Source organism: Dromiciops gliroides, chromosome 2 (genome assembly GCF_019393635.1).
Source record: "Dromiciops gliroides isolate mDroGli1 chromosome 2, mDroGli1.pri, whole genome shotgun sequence".
NCBI classification, from domain to species: domain Eukaryota; kingdom Metazoa; phylum Chordata; class Mammalia; order Microbiotheria; family Microbiotheriidae; genus Dromiciops; species Dromiciops gliroides.
The window spans coordinates 509,100,134-509,125,917 of record NC_057862.1 but is presented as its reverse complement, the minus strand read 5'-3'; the positions used below and the strand labels follow the sequence as shown (position 1 = coordinate 509,125,917).

General features: G+C 36.6%; 1 protein-coding gene across 10 annotated transcripts in view; it reads right to left on the bottom strand.

Moving 5' to 3' along the window:
• The window catches only part of DLGAP2 (DLG associated protein 2), a 1,236,668-nt gene that overhangs the window by 174,799 nt on the left and 1,036,085 nt on the right, over positions 1-25,784 (bottom strand). The gene's annotated exons all lie outside the window — the stretch shown is intronic.

Genomic DNA, 25,784 nt, shown 5'->3' with positions numbered 1-25,784 from the left:
TAGCAACAATACACAACACACATGAATCTTGTTATATAGAGGGACTTTTTTTCCCCCTGGCTGGCTTTTTTCTTTTAAGAATTTCTACCACCTTTTGAAGACACAGGTCTGTGTGGTCATTTATGATTTAAAACTAAAGACACAAACGAAGAGCTCATCTTAGTATTATGTTCTTCCTATCCTAAAAGTAAGCTGAAACAGAAAAAAATTGAAATGAGAGTTGTTTACTGTATACTATGTATAAAGCAACTGATCACTCAAGTTTGGGACTTGTGCTAAGCTAATGGCTATATCCAGATGGAAGAATGAATTGTGTACCTAGTGAGTAAAATTATGCATTTAGGGAACTGAACCAAACTGTATATGTCAATTTTCTAAGAAAAACTATTCCATGACTCTTTAAAGGAAAAGAGAACCAGAACTCTTTAAGAGCAGGAATTTTTTTTTTTTGGCCTCTCTTTTTTTTTCCGTAGTAACTACCACCATGCCTTGAACATAGTAAGGCACTTAACAAATGCTTATTAATTGACTTTTACTTGCTCTTTTGTATAGAGGTGAACTGTACATAAATTGGTATTTTTTCTTGTATAATATGTTATCAACTAAGATCCCACCCCTGCCCTTATTAGTGTCTGATATTCCGCAAGTTTGAGTGCTAACTTAAATATGACAATAATGTATATTCATATCTTGCCACTTGTTAGGACAATGCAAAATTCCCTATTCCTTATGTTAAATCAAGCAAGCTAAAAGTAGAAACAGATCTAACAATAGGATTGTTGTATTTGTTTCCTTTTCCTATAGCCAAAACTTTTTTTCTAAGCTGTGCCTGTAGCTCTGGGTATATATTTGATCTTGTTTAGGTTCATTACCTTTGAACGAGCATGCAGCAGGCCTTGGTAAAGTTGGTCAAATTCACGTTTTTGAAAACCAAAAACATCCAGTAAAAAGTGAGGTTTTATTTTGGGAAACAGTGCACACCATTTGCTGGATTTTTTTACACATCAGTCCCAAGTAACCATGTTGAGTCATGTGGTAAAAACACAATACCCTGTGTTGTGAATACAGAAAAATAAGCATCTTTGGGAATAGCTATTATAACTTTCCTATTTCATGGGAAAAATTTAGAACTCCATATTTTAAGTGTTTTCAGTTAATACATTTCCCTCATCATATATATTTTTCAGTATATTTATTGACTTTATTTATCTTCTTGAGAACTAGGCTTAGAATTTGAAAAGATTGGGTTCAAATTCCAACTCAGACACTTGATAGTTACATGACCCTGGACACATCACATAACCTCAGCTTCATTATCTATAAAATAAGGAAAACGTCAACCATGTTGTTGTGAGGGTTTTAAAACCATGAAAATGCCAGGCTTGTCCCAAATTGGACCCTAGGACAGAACAACCTCAGGCAGAAACACACTATTTCCTGCTCATACCTAGTACAAGCAGGGCTTCTAGATACTGGTCCTCTTTAGGTTGGCCAGTTGTGGGTAAGACAAAAATTTAGAAGTTCACTTTCTCTTATTATGCAATCTAATTTTTAATCTGCCTAGATTCATTTGCCCGATAATTAACACATTCCTACCACTCTTACTCTCCCCATGTTTGTGACACTGAAGCCCTATCCCCCAGAACAAACTTTTTTAAACCTCAGCTGTCTTCTTCCTCATTCCCATGCACATTCTACCTCCTCAGTGTCCTACTCTACATCTGTTTGCCCTTATACTGTGCCCTCTAGAATACCTGCTCCAGAGTCACCATTTTTCTTTCATCATACCATTTCCTTTTTTACTCCTTCCATTATTTGACACTCAATGATACCTGGCTCCCTTCTAATGACACTAAGTCTCTGGCTTTCCTTTCCAGATCTGACTGCCCTCTCACTTATAACCCCAATCCATTGGTCAAGGTAGGAGAATCAGTAATTTATGGTCTACTTTATTATTTCCAAACTCTTCTTCTATTGCCATCACTCAGTAACCTTTCTTCTCTTAAGATTCATGCAATCCAAATTTATTCAATCCAGATTCTTGTAGCTTCTATCCACTCACTCCTAGGATATTTTATTTTCTTTCTTAATTAGTTCAGTATCTAGCTCATAGTTTACCTCTCCCTCCCAACTCCTCTCATTCTATGAGACCTCAACACATATGTTGATGTTCCCTCAAATATCTCAAGTTCCCGATTCTTCTGTCTGTTCAGTTCCCATGATATATTCTTTTACTCTGTCTCAGCTACATGCAAGGATAGTTATAGACTTGATCTTCCTATCATCTACAAGTGTTCCATGTCCATAAATATCCTCTTAAATAGAACTCCAAATTTCCTTTATCTGAACACAATCTTTTTTATATTTCCATCTCTTCCTATGCCTTACTCCTCCTAGACTTGTTCTTTGTCCTCATTGTCATCTCCAATCCTTCTACTCCTCATTACTTTCCCAGGCCATAGCTTTTCCACTAGCTACACTCTTCTCCCTTCCCAATCTCAAGCCCTTCTTAAACAAAGTAAACTCTCCACTATTCTCTACCCTCTAAATACTTTTCCTCATGTCCTATCACTGATGTTGTCTGGCCAAATCCCAACCCTGAATTAGTCCCCATCATCTACCTCTTTCCATTTTACTTGTATACTACAGAATGCAAGTAGAGGAAATCATGAAACCATACTGATGGGATCTACTATCAACTTATGTTAGCTAATGTCAACTGGGCCATCACAGCATCAAGGCAAAACTACTACTTCTCTAAGGAAGTCCCTCTCTCTCTCCACAGCAGCTATTCCAAATGTTCTCTTTTTCTCCTCAAACCTTTTATATCATATATCCTCCCATCTTCTCAGGTGAGTACCTTGTACTATCTCACACATAAAAAAGGATCTCCACTCCTCCTCTCACATCCCTCTAATATTATTCCCAACTTTCTCATCTTTCACTGAAGTGGCCCTTCTGCATGCCAAGGTCACTTCCTTTCCATATAGAATCTTTTGATTATATCTCTCCCTTTCATCTTTTCCTGCAGACTGCCTTCACCATTATCATCACTTTCAAATCTTTAATCTTTCTCTATCTACTTGTTCCTTCCTTGCTTCCTACAAAAACATCCAACTTTCACTTGTCTTTACAAAAGTCCTCATTAGATCCCTTCATGCCTGCCAGTTATGGTCCTATATATTTTCTCTTCTTCTCATCCACACTTCTTGAAAAAACTCAATGTCTCAAATTTCTTTCTCTTAGTCTCTTTTAAATCCTTCGCAGTATGGCTTCCAAACTTTTTATTGAACTGAAACTACTCTTTCAAAAGTTACTAGTAATCTCTGAATTGTCAAACTGAATGATCTTTTATCAATTTTAAACCTTTTTGACTTCTTGGTAGCATTTGATCACATTGAAAACCTTCTTCTGGATAGTATTTACTTTTGGGGGTTTTATGACAACACCTTGCTTCTCCTACCTGTTTGTTCATTTTCAGGCTTCTTTATTTGATCAGCATCTATGCATTCTTTTATCTTTTCTCCCTATATACTCACATTTAGTTATTTCAGCTTCCATGAGTTCAATCATCACCACTAGGCAGCAGATTCTTAGATCTGTTTATTAACCCAGGTCCTCAATTACACCCCATTTCTTACATCACTTCCTGTCTGTTGGACATTTCAAACTAGATGTCCTCAAAGAATTTAAAATTAAATATGTCCATATAGAATTCATCTATCCTTTCTTGTGAACTTTCCTGTCATTGTTGAGGAAACTATTCCCTTTTCAGTTACCCTTGGTAACTGAAAGTATTGAATCATTTGACAAATATTGTTTCTCTATAACACCTTTCAAATATGTTTACTTCTCTCTATTCACACATTTGCAACTTTAGTTCAGGCGCTCATCATCTTTCTCTTGGACTATTGCATTAGCCTTCTGCCTTAAGTCTTTCTATCTTCCTATCCATCTTTCTTTCATGCAGCTGTCAAAACAATTCCTTAAGCATAGGTTTGACCAAATAACATACATCCCACTCAATAAATTTCAAAGACTATCTATTATCTCTAAGATTAAATATAAACTCCTCAGTTTGCACATAAAGCTCACCACCTGGCCTATTCCAATACTTTTTTTTGTTGTTGTTGTTGTTGTTTTTGTAGTTGTTGTTGTTTTTTTTAAGTGAGGCAATTGGGGTTAAGTGACTTGCCCAGGGTCACACAGCTAGTAAGTGTTAAGTGTCTGTATTCCAATACTTTTAATCTTTATTCTTCTCCAGATTATACCCTTGCCTTTCCCTGTCTTTTTCTACAATACCTCACAAGCCTCTTCACTCTAGGAGCTCATTTTGCCCCTGGACTTCATACATTCAGGCTCCCAGTCGCTCCTCCCTCTGATTGTCTGGTTCTACCAAGAACCTCCATTTTAAGAAAGTGGTCCAGGCCAGACTTATCTTCATGTCTCTCCAGGGTGCATTCTTGACTCTCTTAGACTTTGGATTTTGTTTACAATACCTTATACCTGATGCCTTTGGTTTTTTCTCCCTTTTCCCCTTCTGCTCCCTTTTATGTGTTGGGGTTTTTTTGACTCATTAGAAGACAAGCTACTTGAAATTGAGATTTTTCTTTCTACTTGTATTTATATTCCCAGCACTTATCACAGTGCCTGAGAAAAAAGCAAGTGCTTAATAAATGATTGACAGCTTGATTTGACTTACATTACTCCCCTCCACATACTCCAAGATCTAGTTATGTTGGTCTACCTGCTATTCCTCCTGAACACTCCAGCTCTCCTGTCTTTTTTTGCACTGCCTATCCTCCATAATGTCCCCTCTGACCTCCTACTCTTAGAATGCCTGGCTGCCTTTAAGACTGAACTCAGGGGCAGCTAGATGGCGCAGTGGTTAAAGCACCGGCCCTGGATTCAGGAGTACCTGAGTTCAAATCTGGCCTCAGACACTTGACACTTACTAGCTGTGTGACCCTGGGCAAGTCACTTAACCCCCATTGCCTGCAAAAAACCCCCAAAAAAACAAAAACAAAAAAGACTGAACTCAACCACTATCTCATGTAGGAGAACTCGCCTTGTTCCCCCAGCTACTGGTGCTTTTCGCTTTAAGGCTACCTCCCACCTACTCAATACTTGTCTCATATTTATTGATTAATTTATATATTGTTTTCCCTGCATCATAATGTAAACAACTTGAGGATAGGAACTGGTTTTCCTTCCTTTTTGTATCCCTGATAGCATAGTACATAGCATATAGTAAATACTTAATAGATGTTTGTTGATTAATTGATTAAAATGGGATAATATAGGTAAATGCTTTGCAGATATTAAAAGCACTAAATAATGTGAGTTATTATTTTCATTATTGTTGTTGCTATTTTTTCTATTGTTATTTAGAAGTGCTGGAAAGATCTGGGACTTTCTCATCAGAAACTCCTCCCACCCAAATAGATCTATAGACCATACGTGATTGTTTAAATAAGGTCTAAAGAGTGTTCTGAGACACAAGTTAAGTGATTGCCTACTGTCATACAGGGAGTAAATGTCAGAGGTGGGAAATGATTAAAGGTCTTCATGATTCCAAGCCCAGCACTCTCTCTACTACACAAGGTTGACTTTTCATATTGTCAGCTGAAAAAAAGATGCTGCCAAAACTCTATTCTAATCTTCCTATGCTATGTGCCAGTTAGTCAAACATTTTATTTAGCTGAGAGCTAAACTCATGAGAGATGTTAGAACCTTCTATTAAAAGACTTTTTCCTTTATTTTCTAAAAAGCACATGACTACAACATTAATATGCGGTGCAATTCACTGCCTCCAGTATAAAACTTCAAGAGAGGAAGAACAGAGAAAGCAAATAGGAAAAGAAGTAATTTTTTTAAAAGGTAGATGATACAGTGGAAAGAATACTTGGAGACAGACTTGTAATCAAATCCTGCCTTTGATACTACTTGAGTCTTCTAAGGTAAGTCACTTAAGCAGTTTCCTCATCTGTAAAATGAAAGGGTTGGTCTAGATAATCTCTGAGGTCCCTTCTAGTTCTAGATCTATGACCCTATGGCAGGAACTTTATTACTGGCTTTATTTACATGCAGTGTCCTTGAAGTCTAGTGAGTAAGGAATTAACTGTATGACCTCAATTTACTATACCTTTTTGGGCCTATCTTCATTTGCAAGATAAATATTACTAGTATCAGTTCCACTTATGCGGTCTTAGATAAGTCACTCAACTCCTCAGTCTCATCTTCCTCATCCATGTAATGGAATAACAGAAGATTATCATATTTTATTCATTAATGATATTGTAGCTAACGTAGCATTGTTACACTAACCAAACTCTGTAATTTATCAAATTAATAGGATTGTTTTGCTGATCAAATGCTATAACATATCTAAAAGTCAAATGTAAACCATAAAGTGGCATATAAATGTTGTCTCATTACAGCCTTACAGTATTTTGAAGACCAACATTTTAGAAAGAATACTGATGATTATGGATCATGTCTAGAGGAGGGTGACAGTGATGGTAAAGGACTTTGAGTTCCTGCCATATAAGCACTGGTTAAAGGTGGGGCAAGTATGTTTAGCCCCAAGGAGAGAGCCTGGTTAGGGGATGGGAGGGCTGTAGCCATGTTCAAATGTTTGAAAGGCTATAATGGGGAAGAGGGATTTGCTCTGCTTGACCCCAGAAAGCAGAACCAAGAGCCACAGGTGAAAGTCACAATTAACCAACCAACAGGTATTTGTTGATCAGTTAGTCTGTGCCTGGCTCCATGTTTGGTACTGGGGATAAAAAAGACTTATTTATGAAAGCAAGACCTTTCCAACAATGAGAGTCATTCCCCCCCAAAATGGGCTCCTTTGGGAAGTGGTTGCTTCTCCTTTATTGGATGTTTTCACATAAAGATGGGATGACTATTTGCTAGGTACATTGTACCTAGTACCTGGTACACAGGCCCAGTAAATAATTTCATATATTTATATCCACATATATGTTTATATGTATATATTTCTTTTCAAGAAATGATTGAATGGTATTCAGCACTGATTTGAACCTTACCAGAATTCCATTCTATTCTCCATAATTGGAAAGGAATATGAAGAATTTGGAAAGGACATAAACGTGTCATAAATTTACTGGACAAGGAAATGAGTCCAACAAATGTTTATTTATCATTGAAAGGTTAAAGGGGTCATATCCCCAAAAGTATAAAAATAAGGAGCCCCCTAGTGATAGTCTTCCTGGTAATAAGGCATAACATATTCTGGGTAACATTGGAAGGAGTGACAGGATGAAATTATTGAACCACAGATTTCAAACAAAATGTTTGATTCTGATTCTTAATTTATATGTGATCCTGGTTCTAGAACCGTTTGGACTCTCTGACTTTTAAGGTCCTATCCAACTCAGAGGCTCTTTGAACTCTGACTGGATGGATATATTTTACTAAATGACCTCTTGGGGTCTTACTCATTTTTTTTTTTACATATAGGGTATTTTATTTTTTCCGTTACATGTAAAGATAGTTCTCAACTTTTGTTTATACAAGCTTTACAATTTCAGATTTTTCTCCCTCCCTCCCCTCCCTCCCCCTCCCCTAGATAGCAGGTAATCTGATTATATCTATATATCTATAAACATATATAGGTAGATATATACATATATATCTATATACATATACATAGATATAGATATCTATAGACACATATATATACACACAATAACATTAATCCTATTTCTGCATTAGTCCTGTTATAAGAGAAAAAATCAGAGCAATGATGAAAAACCTCAAAATAGAAAAAAAAAAACCAACAGCACCAAAAACAAAAGAAATAGTATGGTTCATTCAGCATCTATACTCCACAGTTCTTTTTTTTTTTCTTGGATTTGGAGATCCTCTTCTATTATGAGTTCCCTGGAACTCTTCTGAACCATTGCATTGGTGAGAAGAATATAGTCCATCACAGTAGATCAACACTCAATGTTGATGATACTGTGTACAATGTTCTTCTGGTTCTGCTCATCTCACTCATCATCAGCTCACGGGGGTCTTACTCATTTTAATAAACGAGTAGGAATTTTCTACTATGTGTAAAGTACTGTGCTAGGTACTCTGAAAGACACAAGAGTTAAATAAAATATAATCCTCTTGCTTTAAGCTCATAGTCTTACCAAGGGGATAAAGTACTAACACAAATAACTACAATATTAATGTAACCAATTTGCCTAGGTCACACAGCTAGCAAGTGTCTGAGGCTATATTTGAACTCAGATTTTCCTGACTTAAGGCCTAGTTTTCTATTCACTGAGACATGTAGCTGCCTCCTTATTGACATAGTGAATATTTTGTGATATTTAGAACTTACAAAGTACTTTATAAATATTATTTCATTTATTTTAAGCCCACAACAACCCTGGGAGGTAGGTGCTATTATTATCCCCATTTTTCAGGTGAGAAAACTAAGACAGCTAGAGGTTAAATAATGTTAAATGGATTGTAACACAGGTTTTCCTGACTCCAGGACCAGCACTAAATCCACTGGGTTACCTAGCTGTCACATAGATTTCTATATCTTGTCTTTCCCATTAAAACTTTAGGTAGGCTGTGCAAGTTACTTCTGCTTGCTTTAGTCTCCTCATCTGTGAAGAAAGCTCTTTCTAAAACTTGAAGTACTATATAAATTATTATTATTATTATTATAATATTTTGAGGGATACCTCAGGAAACATATCTTTCTCTGTAATGATACAATACTACTGACAATCTGTCATAGATTGTGCCAGTTTCAAAATCTGTATTCCAAAACAGGTAAGTGACTTTACAGCTTACAAATAAGCAAATAAATAAAGCATTTTACAATAGTTACCAGACCCTGAAATCCCCATCTGCAGACATTTGCAGTTGCTAATTGTGAATAATTACCCTAATTATCTACTTGCATATAGTGATGAGTGCTGATATTTATAATTTCTAAAAAGCCCTTTTTTCTCTTTTTCCTGAGGTAGATGTTGACTCACGTTTTAGTATGTGAGGAAGTTATAGATTCATAGAACTTAGAACTCAAAGAGATGTTGGACATGATCTCTTCCAACTCCCATATTCTATAAAGGAGAAAAGTGAGATGCAAAGAAAAGTGTCTTGCTCAAAATTACACAGATAGTAAGGAATAGATATAGCTTTCAATTAAAAGGTTCTATTGAGTACTGAAAGCTACATCCCCTCAGGGAACCTACTTCAAACTAGAAAAACCTGAAATAAAATAATAAAAGACAAAAAACCCTTTTAATCTGGGAAAAGGAAAACAAACCAGGAATGAGTTTTTTTCTCTCATCAACTCTTTTCTTCCCAAAGCTTATCTGAAAACAATTTGTTATTTCTATTAAATGTTTGAGGCCAAAGCCCCTGTAGGCAGTTAGATGTCTTGGGGATTACTTATCTGAGAGTTTTACCCAGCACCAAGCACACAGTGGTGATCTAGCTAATCTAGGAGAAAAGTTCTCAAACTTTTTGGTTTCTGGACCCTTTTATTTTCTTAAAATTATTGAAGACCTCAAAGAGCTTTTGTTTAATGTGATATATGTCTATAGACATTTACTTTCTTAGAAATTAAAACTAAAACATTTAAACCTATTTATTAATTCATTTAAAATAACAATAATATAACCATTATGTATTAACATGAATAATATATTTTATGAAAAATTGCTACATTTCTCAAGACTACAAAATTAGTGAAGAGTGATATTATTTTACATATTTCATTTTTGAAAATTTCCATAATGTCTAGTTTAATAGAAGACAACTGAGTTCTCATATCTGCTTCTGCATTCAATCTGTTGGGATAAATTGGTTGAAGTATATGAAGAAAATCTGACCTTGCATAGATATATATTTGGAAGATAGAGTTGTATTTGATAGGCAGATATTATTTTAATATTATTACAAATTGATTCTGACCTCAAAGACCCCCTAAAAAGGGTCCTCATCCCCAGAGGTCTATGGATCATGTTCTGGAAAGCTTCTAGTCTACAGTTTATATTGTTCTCTGGAAGATGTTTAATGACCAGTAATCTACATCAGGAAAATCTTTAAAAGACTCCATGGGTAGTAGCCAACAATTTTGGATGATATGACAAAGTTAGCATCCTTCGTTCCCTTCATTGTTGAGGTTGGGGGGGGGATTGTTGGTGTGAAATGTATATACTGTTAGGTATAGTAGATATGCTGACTGGTTTTGCTGTAGAGTTTTTTTCTTATCTTTAAATCTTTTTTACTTTTTAAATAAGAGAAAGCTCAATGGGCTGTGACATTAAAGTGGATACACTTAGAAATGAATATGTTGTAAAAACAAAAGCATCAATAAAATAATCAAGCATACAAAAAAAAATCAAGCTTACCAAATGGCTAGAAAAGACTCTAAGAATACTTGAAAGGAATGTCTGATTTACTATTTTTTACATAATGACTTATTGACTTTTTATCATGATTTGTCAAATAGAAAATGGAGGACCATGATTTATGTGAAGAGTACTAAATTTTGATCCAGAGGACCTAGGTTTGAATCCTGTCTGATATGTACAACTTGTGGAAACTTGGATAAGTTATGTCTCTTCTCTGGGCCTCAATTTTTTCATCTATGACTCAAATCAACGAAAATTAATTAAATGGCTACTATAATATGTCAGGCACTGTGCTAGGTATCATGTATCTGAATACAAAAATGAAATGCCCCTACTCTTAAGGATTTTTTATTTATAAATATTACTGGCATGTAAAATGAAGAAATTGGAATAGATGACCTCTAACACTTCCATTTTTAAGATTTTAGCAATAATACTCCCATACACATTCCCCACTACTATCTCTTTCTCTATTCCTTCATTTATAATCCCCTCCAACCTTTTTGAGGTAGGAGATATCATGATCTCTCCTCCTTTATTTCAATAAAACATGTTTTAACTCCTTCAAAATGAACTGTATGGAGTTCAAAAGTGCTCATTTCAATTCAATTTAATTCAACTCACTAAGCATTTATTTAGTATTGGACTATGTACGAAGCACTATGGTAGGCCAAGAATACAAATACAAAAAATGGAAGAATCCTTGCCCTAAATGAGCTTACATTCTCCTGGGAGGAAAAAACATGCACTCAGATAAGTCAATATGAAATATGTATGAAGTGAATAAAAATAATTGCAGTAGAGGGAGAAAAGAACAGTTATCCCTTTCACATCTCCCCCAAGATCTGGAAAGTCTGCATAAAATCTTTTGGCCTTCCTTTCATATCAGAGAATAAGTCTGCTATGGTATTAAAAGATAAAATATATTGATATTATACAATACTATACATATATTTTATTCATTTCTGAGTTTATAAAACTTTTCTGTGTCATCTGCTGACCTTCATGGGCCATCTGTGGCTTCCACAAAACTCCCAAATTCCCATTAAATTTCTTAGGCCAAGTCCTGATATATTGAAACCCTGTTGGGGAAAGTTGTGACATGAAAAGGATAGCTGTACTAACAATTGGGAGAAATAGGAAAGGCCTTTGGTAGGAGATTGCACTTGAAGTGAACCTTGAAGGAAACTAGGGATTCTCAGGGTGGAAGAGAGGAGGGAGAACATTCTGGGCATGATAGGTAGCCTGTACAGAGGCATAGAGAAGATAGAATGCCATGTGTAAGGAACAAGGAGAGTTTGGGCCAGAACATAAATGATCTGATGCAGAGCAGTATAATTAGCTTGGAAAGAGAGAGTGGAGCCAAACTTAGAGGTTTTAAATGACAAATAGGAGAGTCTGTATTTAATCCTAGAAGCAGTAGGGAGCCATTGAAGCTTCTGGTTAATGGAAGTGGGATGGTCAGAACTGTGTTTTAGGAATATTAATTTGACAGCTGTGCTGAGGATGAACTAGCTAGTTTTAGGGATACTAATTAAGAAGCTATTGAAATATATCCCTCCCTCATTTCCTTCCTTCCTTCCTTCCTTCCTTCCTTCCTTCCTTCCTTCCTTCCTTCCTTCCTTCCTTCCTTCCTTCCTTCCTTCCTTCCTTCCTCAATAACACCATAAAGATGATTCCTATATTTTCAAGGCCTGCTTTGCTTCCATACCAACCTTCAAAACTTCTCCAAATGGTTCCACCCCGAAGCATACAACTTTTGGTTTGTACATATTTCAGTACTTTGAATTTCTATTAGTCACTGATTTAATCAGTGTGGGAAATTACTTCCACCACTCATGCAGGTCACAAACCTATTATGCTTGAATAGTCATGAGGTTTTTGGTTATAGCCACAAAACTAAATCAAACCAAACCAACAAACAAAACCTCCTTAACCCCCTGATATTCAGTCTTCTGGTGAGATGAGCCTCCCTGATTTTATCTATACTGTTTCTTGGCTAACAGCCACACAAACCACTGGTAGCCAAACTTAAAGGATTTCAAACACGGGTTCTGCCAGAGCTTGTGTGCTGCTGGCCTAGAGTCTGAGAACCCAAGGTTACACCTTGATACCACAATGAGGCATTAGAAAGCTTGAGAAGAGGTTGGCCTGTATAGAATGTAAATATTTAATTCTGTCTATTTCTTTTCTCCTAAGTGGTCTCCCTGCCTCTAAGGCAGCATATATTCTAGTTCAGACATTCATTATCTTTCCTGTCATCCACTTTAATTGCCTGACTGCTTTCTCTAACTCTAATCTCTTTGCCCTCTAAACCATCATTTGAAGGGCTCTCCCTCAGAAGATGTAGTGGATTTGTTCTGCTTGGTGCTGGAGGGAAGAACTAAGAGCAGTGTGTGAAAGTCATGGAAAATCAAATGTAAGTTTGTTAAAGGGAAAAATCTTCCTAACAATTAGAGTTACCCCAAAATGGAATCATTTGACCTAGAAAGCATTCGCTGGAGGTCTTCCAGAGCTCCATGACCACTTGCTGGATGAATTTTAGGGAGGATTATTATTCAGTTCTGGATTAGACTAGCTATTGCTAGAGACCCTTCCAATTCTGAGATGCTGAGTGAGTTGTTGATATAAAACATCACTTACACAATAGTAAAATATTGCTCTGTGCATAACTTTGCCTTGCTTGGAAGTCTTTAGTGTCTCCCCATTACTCAGAAAAAGGTCTAATCTCAATTATTTAGTCATCATGAGTTCAAAGAACTGGAAACAAGACTACATTTAGAGTCAGTGGACCTGGGGTCCAATACCAATTCTATTATCACTTACTAATTGACCTCAGAAAACCTCCACCTCTCGGCACTTTGGCCCAGTGAACTAATAGGGTAAGACAACATGATTTCTATAGACTTCTCTCTAAATTCCACAATACCACGACCTTTCTAGCCTTGTATCCTTCTACTTCTCTATGTTCCAGCCAAACTAGGTTACATGATATTCTCACGTCTATTCTCTTCTGGAATGACCTTTCCCCTCACCTTCACCTGCCTAAATTCCTTCTAGCCTTAAAAGGTCCCCTTCAAATGCTGTATATACTTTTTTTTTTTTTAGTGAGGCAATTGGGGTTAAGTGACTTGCCCAGGGTCACACAGCTAGTAAGTGTTAAGTGTCTGAGGCCGATTTGAACTCAGGTACTCCTGACTCCAAGGTCCGTGCTCTATCCACTGCACCATCTAGCTGCCCCTGTATATACTTTTGAAGCCTTCTTCATTCCCCAGAAAGGATCTTTCGTAAGAATTCGCCCAAGCACTTGGCACTTGTTACATTTTTACCTGTTATGCTATTACAATTATTTGTATACAGGTGTCTTGTCAGTCCTACTAGATGAGGAGGGCATGCTCTGCTTCTCCTCTGTCATAGTAACACGGAACTTAGCTCAGTAACTTGCACATAGTACTTGTTCGATAAATACTGGCTGAATTTGAAATATCTTAAGCTCATCCAGTGTTTGTATTTTGTTGGTCAATTTAATTCAATCCAATTCAATAAACATTAATTAAATAATTATTATATGCAATATGTTATGCTTTGACATGATATATAAAGGCAAAATTTAAAACAAAAAGATAATCCTTACTTCAGGGACCTGGAAGTCTGGTATAGGCACGGAGTGGGGAGGAGTATAGCATTGATTCTCAACTGAGTATAACATGAGGCCATAGGGCAAAGGATAGTTCAAGATAAAGTTCTTTAAGATGGAGTGGGGGGTGAAGGGGTAAGAGTTGGTTTCATGGAGGATGAAATGAATGGAAAGAAATGAATGGAAGAATAGCTACAGAAGACCTGGGAAACAAAGTATTCAACATAAGCCAATGACCAATCAACCACTGACACTATCAAATGGTTCAGCATCAGAAATGGATGTGACTTTATCAGAAGAAATGACATTAAAGAAAGATACATTACCATCTGCTTTGCCACTTTAATCTAAAGACCATAGAACCTTTTCATCTGATGTGACTGAAAACTCTTATATATGTTCTCTAACTATTAAAATGTGATCTCTTTGAAAACAAGAACTGTCTTGCTCTTCTCTCAGAAACACCAGCACTTATCAAAGTGCTTTGGATATAGTAAATGCTTCTTTTTAAATTTAGTGTTTAAATTTTGGGGCTTATTTCTTTCTTTATCTATTTATTTTTGGTGAGGCAATTGGGGTTAAATGACTTGCCCAGGGTCACACAGCTAGTAAGCATCAAGTGTCTGAGGCTGGATTTGAAATCAGGTCCTCCTGACTCCAGGGCCAGTGTTCTATCCACTGTGACACCCAGTTGTCCCTATAGTAAATGCTTCTTAAACATTTTTCATTTATTCATAAAACTGGAATTAATTCTAGGCATGAATGAATGGAGGTGGGAGAGAGCTGGACCAGGTTTGAAGTTAGAAATAAAGTTTGGATAAAATAGACAAGGTATGGGAAATAAAGCTAGAAAGTAACTAATGAAGCCAAGTTGTGCATATCTTTTAAAGCCATGCTAAAGAAGAACTGTTTCCTTCATGACTCAGTCATTACTTGGCTACAACTCAAATAAGTGCTTTTGCTTTGATCCAGTGAAAGTGAGAGGCAATGTGATGCAGTGAAAAGAGTTCTGCACTAGGAATTAAGGAAAACCTGGGTTCTAAATCTGGCCTCACCACTTTTTAGCTGTGTGATTCTGGGTAAGTCACCTATCCTTTCTGAATTTCAGTTTTGTCATCTGTGGACAATAATACTTGTAGCAACTACCCTCAGAGTATTGTTATGAGGATAGAATGAGATAATAATGCGTACAATGTAATTTGCAAACTTTAAAGTGCTATATAAATGTCAACTATTATTATGGGGATTATGCCAATCTTCTAATCCAGCTAAAGCACCTTCTTAAATTTTTATTTCATATTATTTGGTTGATAGTTGAATAATTCTTAAAGTAGGAAATAACAACAGAAAGAGATGAACCTGGAGGTGCTCATGGGCCCTTTTGGCTGTTTGGTGAAACCTATGGAATCCAGGTTAAGAATACCTGCCCTTAAATGTCATTATGTGTAGTCTTTCTTTTTCTTTCTTTCTTTTTTTCGTGGGGCTATGAGGGTTAAGTGACTTGCCAAGTGTCTGAGGTCAGATTTGAACTCAGGTCCTCCTGAATCCAGGGCCGGTGCTTTATCCACTGAACCACCTATTTGCCCTCATTGTGTAGTCTTTCATAGGTTATTGAAATGAGTGATTCTTCTTCACTTCTGTAACCATGTAGTCAGTACAACTCTTGCGTCAGTGTTAGACTTTCTATACATGTTTATTTGTCAGAAGCCCTTTGGAACCTTCTGAGAAATAACCATTTAGCATGCTGAAAATCTAAAATCCTAGTTGTGACCACAACACTGGGATGGATGAGGAGATGGAAAGAAGTGGCTGAACTACTTGAAAGGAGGGATGATCCAAATTGTCTTTGCTTCAGCTTCTTCCAACATTTCACATATATGCATCTGATCATGCCTTCAATATACTTTTCCTACCACCATCTATTGAAAATCTGTCCAGATAACAAGGTACAAGTCAAATACCATTTCCTCCCTGAAACCTCTGATTCTTCTAACTGATAGTAGTTTCTTCTTCCTTCTTGTTGTTCTTTTTGAGTTGTTTTTAGTTGTATCTGATTTTTTTGACCCCATTTGGTGTTTTCTTGGCAAAAATACTGGAGTTGTTTGCCATTTCCTTCTTCAGTTCATTTTATAGATGAGGAAACTGAGGCAAACAGGGTTAAATGACTCGCCCAGGGTCAAATAGCTAGTAAGTGTCTGAGGATAGATATGAATTCAGAAAGATGAGATTTCTTGACTCCAGGTAGGGAACTCTATCTACTGTACCACCTAGCTGCTCATAAGTTACAGTTGATTGGGGCAACCATTTTTCTATTGTGTAAAATTAGAGAAAGATTCCAGAAATACAGTTATGGTCCTCCCATCTTCTACTGTATCCCTTCCCCCAAATGACTTTTATTCATTGTGTATATATTCTGTACATGTTTATATGTATGCATATTGTATCCTCCATTAAATGTAAGCTTCTTAAAGGCAGAGACTTTTACTTTTTGTTTGTATCCCATCACCTGACACAGTGCCTAGTATATGTCAGGGTCAAGGTATAGTGTGTCTGACTGTGGTTGATCAGAGCAGTATGAGCTTGGAAGGCTCTGCCACAGGTGGGGCACAAATAGTTCATATGAACATTTGGAGTGGAGATTGTCTCAAATTTGTGCATCTCACATTTCTTTTGAGCTACTTAAATTCTGCTGTACTTACAGAACATAGAGCCTTCAGTTCAAAAAAGAACCCCAGTGTCCAGTGCTTTACCTTGATAGGTTATCTTCAGAATCTTCCTAAGACAATCCAAATGGAAGTGATTCAGTTTCCTGGCAAGGCACTAGTATACTGTCCAGTTTTCACAGGCATCTAAATAGCAGCCCTAAGTGAAACAAAGCTGGCAAATGAAGGCCAGCTTACCAAAGTTAGAGATGTTTACACATTTTTCTGGCATATCTTCAGTGATGGGGAGCTCCATGAAGTTGGCATATGTTTTGCAATAAAATTAAATCTAGTCAGCAAGCTTGTATGCCTCCCAAAAGGAATAAATGATAGGCTCATGGCAATGCAATTGCCACTTGCAGGAAAGCGCCATGCTACCATCATCAGTGCATGCACTTCCACCATGATGAACTCTGATTATATCAAAGAAAAAAATTATGAAAACGTGGAGATGCTCATCATCAATGTGCCAAAAGAGGACAATGTTGTAATTCTGGATGACTTTAAAGTCAGAGTAGGCACAGACTATCAGACATGGAAGGGGATCCTTGGGAGGAATGGAGTCAGAAACAGTAACAGCAATGGTTCACTTACTACTGAAGACTCCTGCATCTCATGACCAGCTCATCACCAATGTTATCTTCCATTTACCTAAATGCAATAAAACTTCCTGGATACACCCTCTAAGCAAATATTGATATTTAAAAGACTATGTAATTGTAAAGAGAAGAAATGGGCAGGATGTGAGAATGACAAAGGTAATGTGTGGCCCAGAGTGCTGGACAGACCATAGACTAATCCTCTCCAAGCTAAACATTAACATACAAGAAAAGCCATGGCCCTAAGGTAGGATGGCTTCCAGAAGACTTAATGTCAATAGATTAGAGTGCTTCTTCATGCCTGAACATTTTGTTGCTAACTTGGAGGGAAAGCTGAACCAATAAATAGTTGGCAACATTGGAGCCAAAAAGGAGTGGACAGCTTTCAGAGATTTGGTGTACAGCACCATGTTTACTCCTCTGGGTACATAATAGGTGTTTAATACATGTTTATTGATTGAATAAGAAAAGCAGAGTTGATGCATCATAGAATCATAGGCTGAGAGTTATAAGGAACCTCATAAACTCACTAGTAAGCCCCCTGATTCTATAAATAAGAAAATTGAGGCCTTCCCCTCCTACTTTCCTGTAGATGATCTTAATCTCATTAGAGTGGGCTCATGGAGGGAATAAAATCTATTTAATCCTCAACTCTTTTTAATGCAAGGTTCCAAGACTTCTCATCATATAAATATTATTCTCCTTTATGTACTTTCTAATTTGTTAATGATGTCCTTCTTAAAGGAAGGTGCCCAGAACTGGACACAATATATTCCAACAGAATCTGTTGGTTTTATATTGGGTGTAATGTGAGTTTCAGACACTGTGGACAGGAAGATTGTTTTAATAGAAATTTGACTATTAAAATGTATTATTTATACATTTGTTTGTTTAATGACTGATTTTAAAAGTACCATTGTGCACCTGATAAAAAAGCTAAAAGGCATTTTAAGTAGATTTGAACAATTCTGGTTTTTAAAATGAGAAAGTCTACTTAGTAAATTTAAGCTCTGTCAAATACCATTCTCCAAAAGCATCTTTGGACTAGCTATAATATCTATTTCTTTTCACCCTGCTTCAAAGATCACTCAATGGGATTTTTTCCATGACTCCATCTGGGTTGATGGAGTTCCCAGTACTATGTGGGACTTAAAAGGCTGACAGATATATGTTCTCAAGTGGTTTGCAAGGTAATATGTAGACACATATATTTTCATATATTTCCATGAAGGTTTTTATTCCAAGACCAAAATAAAATCCTTTTAAACCAAGAAATTGGTTTCCACATTCTGATATTTATAAAACAAACTGAGTAATATGTTTTTCTTTAACACTTTGAGTAGTTACTTTCATCCTGTTATATTTTAAAGATAAACTAGCTCAGATGGGCTCATCAATCTAAATGACAGTAGTCAATTTCATAGCACTTAATATTCTTCTTAGGCATATATTCTTATTAATATTATTTTTATCTGTGTACATGTCATCTCTATTACAGGAAAAATTCCTTGAGGGCATAAATAATGTCATATTCATCTTATTTATCCCCATATCTCCCCTGTGCACTGATTATTTTAGATACTTAATACATGCTTATGGGGTAAATAAATGAATTCAATTGAATTTAAAATAGATTCTAATTATACAGCAATTCCTAACTGAATGATTTTGAACCCTTCTATCACTTTCCAAGGGATGGAGAGAGGGGCAGTTTCTCTCAGACTACAATGGCCATAGCCACAGAAAAACCAAAATGAAATCACAAAGTTTTGTTAAGGAGTTTTCCTAGGACCTTATAGCAATGTAGGAATGAACTTCTTTATAGGGCCTTGACTTGGATAAATGCAACTCATATTATACAGGAAACATCTAGTGATCAACTCTTTCTCTCCCTTCCCTATTTTCCTTCCCCCCCATCCCGTCTTTCTCTCTATGTGTATAAGATGGGGAGGGGGAAGATTTTACCTTTTTTCCTCTCCTTCCTACCCACTTTACCATGACAGCAGAGTTACTTTAAGGGTAGGAAATACCATATCTATTGGGTAGCAGAGACATACACTGCTCTAGACAGTCACCCAAGAGGAGAAGCCAGCTTCAAGAAGTATGACCCCTTGCAATCTAGAATTGGACATTTAAAGGAGAAGACCCTGGGATCTAAACTGTGCAATTCTCCCACAAGAGACACTGTAATCTCTGGGAAGCTCTGAGATTTCTGAGAAGAGTCTACAAGAAGAGAAAAGGACTTCTAGGATCTGAGGTCCCAAAGATTGTCAATTACTTTTGCCGCATATAACTGTGCCTCATTACCACTGTATTTTAAGTTTGCATTTATTTCCTCCACAGACACTTTGTATGTTTATGGGAGACTAAGTCTGAGGTCTGTGAGGGAAATCTTTTGTTGCTACTGTTTTTACTATGCATTCTTAGTATATACCTTTGCTAATATATCAAAAAGCATTTATTAAATACTTACTAAGAGGAAATTGTGTACACTGGCTGATTGTTAATAGGAAGCATATTGACTGGGGCTCATGAGGTAAAGTAGTAGGAGTGATTATGGGGTTAGCATTAGAGTCCAATAAAGCAGCCACCCTTTGGGGACCCAGTCTATGAATATGAATGAAAGTTTGGAAAGGAGATCGGAGGAGGATGTGTTACATCTTAATAATGGGTATATTCCTCAAGTCACTGTCTTTGACTTCTTTTCTCTCTGTTGCAAAGAGGATTCTTGTTTAGGTATGGGGTAGAGTTATCTGACCTCTAGAGTCTACTTCAACTCTGGGATTTTATAAAATATTAGTGAGTGGTTGTATTGAATTCATGCAAATGGTGGAAATTTCTATGACATTGGCTTGACCAGTATTTTCCCTGGTATGTCTATTGGGAGAGATTTTCTTGTTTTTAATGACTGATGGAGTTTGAATTTTGGAATCTCAAGAGTTGGAAGGGATACTGGATCTACCTTGTATCTGAAAGGAAATCTCCTCTATAGCACATAGAGCTCATTCAGCCTCAGCTTGGAGCCCTACAGTGGTGGAAAACTCATTGCCTTCTAATGCTCAGTATACTATTTTTGAACAATTCTAATGATGAGGAATTTTGTTACATTACATTAAGCCAAAATCTGCCTCTTTGTAACTTCCATATACTGTTCCAAGTTCTGGAGTCTTCTGAATGGGAATCTTTCCCCAAGATCTTGGGAATGGTTGTAAAAATTGGTTGATTAATTGACTAATGAAAAGAAAGGTGGTTGTTCCACCCCCTAAAGGAATAGATTGAAGGGAGAATGACCAAAATATTTCTCAGTAGGAAGGAGTTTCATTATTTCATTTCTTTCCTTTTCACTTTATTGCCTGGGTCCCCTTCTTGGAAGAAAGAATAATGACATAGTAAATTTCAAACCCATCACCACTACTTGCGAAACAAGGCAAATATTTCTATCATATACAAATGAGACCAGGAAGAGGAAACTTAGTTCATAAAATAAAGTAATGCATAGCAGGTATTGGTAGTTTGAAAACTTTGAGAATATTAATATAAAGATAAGGTCTGGACCTGTGATTTTATTGGCATAAAGAACTCCTGGGTGAAGACATCCTTACTACCTGTGAACATCAGTGCTTTCCTTGAAACTTCAAGTGACTAGAGAATTGAGAGACTAAATGACTTCCTCAGGGTCACACAGCCAGTATATTTTTATTTATTTGTTTATTTATTTATTCATTCATCTATTTAATTTTTGTTTGTTTATTTTTGCCAGTTTATTTTAGAGGAAGGACTTGAACTCAGGTCTTTCTGGTCTTGTGAATAGTGGTCTATTGACTTCACATCCATAATACTACTGAGAGGTATTAAATGGAAGTCAATAACATCAGTGGAGCTAAACATTCATGTAGCTAGCCATTGGGGGCTACTGATTAGTCTAAAATATAGACACATATCTAGCCTCTATCCTTTGCTCACAAGTGATTTTTAGTTCTCTGGGTCAAAATTTTAAGCTATCTTCATCAGGATACTTAGGTTCGAATCTCAGCTCTGCTATTTACCATATTCAGAAATTTTACTTTTCCTGATCTTGTTTCTTCATCTATAAAATGAGATAGCTGGAACAAATTATTTCTAAGGTCCTTTCCAGCCTAGATCCTAAGATCTACTTCCAATTTATGCCGTCACAATTTTTCCTTTCTTTTTCCTAGTGCCTTTTTGGATAATTCTATTATTTCCCCCTAATTTCCAGATTTAAAATTAAATCAGGCTTTTTTCCCCCCACCAAGCAGCTTGTATTCTTCACCAAAAAGTCTAACCTAATTCCCATGGAGAAAAATGTACAATAAACTCTTAGGTAAATGCTGGACTGCAATTCAAATGAATCTCAGCACAGAAATAGCCTTGGGGGGGGGGGGAGAGAGAGAGAGAGAGAGAGAGAGAGAGAGAGAGAGAGAGAGAGAGAGAGAGAGAGAGAGAGCATTTCCTGAGATGCTCATCTTAATAAGTCTCCTTGGAAGGACCATAACCATAATGGCTAAAAGACAATAAGAAGGGAATTGTAGACCATAAATATACAAGTTTCATTTGTGGACAGTAGGCTAGTGTTTTCTAATATGTGATCAGTCAGTTGGAGGAATTTGCCCTAGGGAGGAAAGGTGGTTCATACTGCACTGAGCTGTTACAAATGATGGAAGACAGCAACAGATGATATGGTTAGTGTACCTGAGTAGAAGCCCTGCTTTATGTATGAAACATACATAAAAGCAAAGCTTTATTTCAGAATTATGATGCCTGAGGCAAATTCAGTTTGGGTTCTAGAGAGAATAGTCCCTTTGGGACTGTTTTTCCTGTGTTAACCCTTTCCCAGAACTGAATATACAACTTAGGACATTTCTTACCTTAGAGATGCTTGGACATTTAAGTTTCCCTTCTCTGTTGGCATATCATAATTAGAGGTTCCTTTCTTGACCTACTGTTTGTACTTGGTCTCTCTGGAAGCTGTATTACCTCCTTATTCAGTTGGAAGGGGGTCCAAAGAAATATCCCTTCTCCAGAGATTTAAGGTTCCTCAAGGTTCCCTTTTCCAAGGGCAGAAAGCAGTGCAGGGAAACCAAACCTCTGACTTTTACTTGTCACCAGGCTGTTTGAAACCTATATTGCCCTTTTGTGCAGGACTATAGTTGCTCCAGAGATGAAGCAACTCTCCCAAAGATGCCATTCCTTCCTGATCCTTATGCCAGGATGGACCTTCAGGGGACTTAGAATTTTCCCTTCCCTGGGTGGAAGAAAAGGGAACTCTTCCTCAATAACTCCACTGTAGTAAACTCTATAACTCCTAGTTATGACTGCCTAAAAGCATCTTTCTGCTCTATGGAAAATAGTTATTGATCTTTATTTATAAATATACACTGTAAAAGTATTTCCTTCATTTCTTAAGGATTCTCCAACATAATGACTGATATAGAGAAGCTCCATTCAATGGATCTTCAATGGGGCACAGATGATAGCCCTTTATCACTGAGAACTTAGATGAAAAAGAGAAAGAATAGTTAAGAATCAGTTATTTCCATTGGACAGATATAGCTTTCTTCTATGCCACTAGATTTTAACTGGAAATTAGTTTAATACTTGCTAAAATTTTTCTTTAATGCTTTTCTAATATAATTTCAGATATAAAATATATAGGATAGAAAAGCTAATATTAGAAGGGATCTCAGAAGCCATCTAGTCTAATCCCCTGATGTTATGGATTAGGAAACTGTCCCAGGAAGGTCAAGTGAATAGGCAAAGGTAACAGATAGTAAGTTGCAGAGCTAAGTTTTGAACCCAGATTCTCTGACTTCATAGGTAGCATTCTTTCTATTATGTCATCCTACCCTCCATTCTCATTCTTCAAAGAGCTGTGATGTTGTACTTTCTTTTCTCCCTCCCAAAGCTGAAGATAGTATCTCTATGACTGAGTCTATGATGTTTGAGGGTCAGAGTGGTTGAAAAATGTATCAGCCAATGGCCAAATTTGATGATGTGCATTTCCAAACAGAGTAGAATTTGAAGGACAGACATTCAGTTTATTATTAGGCTTATCCTCAAAGACTTAATCGTTTAGTAAGCTTTGGTTGAGAAACTCCTTCTACTAATGCAGGTCAATTAACATTTATTTGCTCTGCAACTTAGAGCCATCTGGGTACCAAGAGTTAAGTAACTTATCCAATATTTAATAAATTGGACTTAAACTCATGTCTTCCTTTTCTGAGGCAAATTCTCTATCCAACTGGACCATGATGTCATGTTCTTTCTGTATACACACACACACACACACACACACCACCTATACACAAGATATATATATATATATATATATATACACACAAGATATATATATATATATACACACAAGATATATATATATATACACACAAGATATATATATATATACACACAAGATATATATATATATATATATATATATCTGTGTGTGTGTGTGTGTGTGTATGATAAGAGCCATACTCCTGGATTAAAATTGCAGGTGATCCAAAGGGCAATGGATTGATTTGTGGAGAGTATAATTAGATAGACGCATATTACCAACTAAGAATTGAGCACCAAAAATTGCTTGAATGACACCACCAAGATGAATGGTAGAAAAGGACATGGATGGGTTTCATAGTGACAGTAATACATGACAGATGTATAGCCCATGTGCTCAGCTGATATCCATGTAAAATTAAGAAACCTAGAGGACATCTTCAGCATGTTGTATGGGCTCCTTCCTCATCCTCCCTTCCCTCCCCCTGCCTGGGAAGGCTTTATGGGAGTACATGGATAAAACTTGCAAAGGATGAAAATGTGTGATAGATAGTTGGTCTTTTGTAGTATGAAAGGGGGTGTCTGCATTGATGCCATCACACCTCTCATAATGATTAGACCAACTTAACTGTTCATTTAAGGTATATTAGCCACTTTTTTCATAAAGCAAATAAGCATTTTCTAACAGTTTGAAGAATATTTTCCCCTCCAAGGAGATCTGGATGCTCTCCAGGTCCCAAATAATGGATCTGACCTGTTTCTAACATTTTGACTTTTGTTTTGTGACTAACTCGCTCTCAGTAAGCTGGCTTGCTTTATTGTTTAGTTGTGGCTTCCATGTTTCCTTGGATTAGACCTTTAGTACCTGAACTTTCCCAAGTCTATATTAATACAGAAGGGAGCTCACCTTAAAATGCACCTCTTGCTTTAAGGCTGAAAGTGTATATATGACAGAGGCTACTACCATATTGTAGCAGACATCTGATGGATAGGGGATTTTTCAAATTAGAAGGAGGAATAATGCAGGAAATGGTTGGATTGGATGATGTTCTCAGTGCACCATACAGAAAGAAGAGTTACTGATGAATACTAACCTTATTTTATGCTTTTGTAAAGAGTTTCAGCTTTTGCCTGGGCTGCTGCTGCTCTCCTCCTTAATTCAACAAACATTTATTAAGCAACATTTAGCTATATACTAGGAAGGGGTGAAGTTCATATAGGGCATGGTCTCTTACCCACACATAATGTATAGTCTTGCAGAGGGATAAAATATGAAGAGAGATAACTACAATAAATATAACATATAATAAGGTCATTGGATATTTACAAAATAAAATGGTGCTATTTAAGGGGTAAGGGATGTACCTGGGGAAATTGGGGAAGACCTTCAGAAGGGGAAGGTGACAATCAAATTGCACTTTAATGGATGGGTAGAATTTCAGTAACTGAAGATGGTGAGGGAGGACTTTATAGACCTAAAGAACAGTATGAGCAAAAACACAGGGAGGAAGATGAAGGCATATTTAGGCAGCAGAGTGCAGTCTAGTTTGTTTGGCATACAATGTGTGGAGAGGAGTAACATTAAATAGTCCTGAAGATATAAGCAGTTATCAGTGTGAAGGTCTTGAATGTCAATGTCAATAAAAATTTGAACTTTTCTTGGGTAGGCAATCAGAAGACATGAATTTTTATCAATTATTGACATGTTCAGATGTATAGATCAGGAAATCTATCTTAGTAGTGGTAGAAAGAATGGTTTGGGGAGGGACATAGTGGACTGGGGACATCTATAAAGAATATGCTAAAACCAAGGTGGCACCGATGGTCTGTAATATCTTGGTGAAATATGCTATTGTAGGGAAAATAGATATGGCAGTAATTGACCAGATATGAAAGAAGAAAGAATTGGAATAATCAAAGATAATCCTTTTTTTTTAAATGGAAGACTAGAAGAATGGTGGTACCACAGAAAGAGTGAAATAAGAAAAATAACAGGTTTAGGAGAAAATATATGGTCAGAGGCAGCTCAGCTTAGAATCAAGAAGATTAGTGTTCAATTCATTTCTCAGGAACTTACTAACTGTGTTACTCTGAGCACCTCATTTAACCTCTGTGTAAGTTGGTTAACTCTCTAGAATTTACCTGCTTTGGTAGA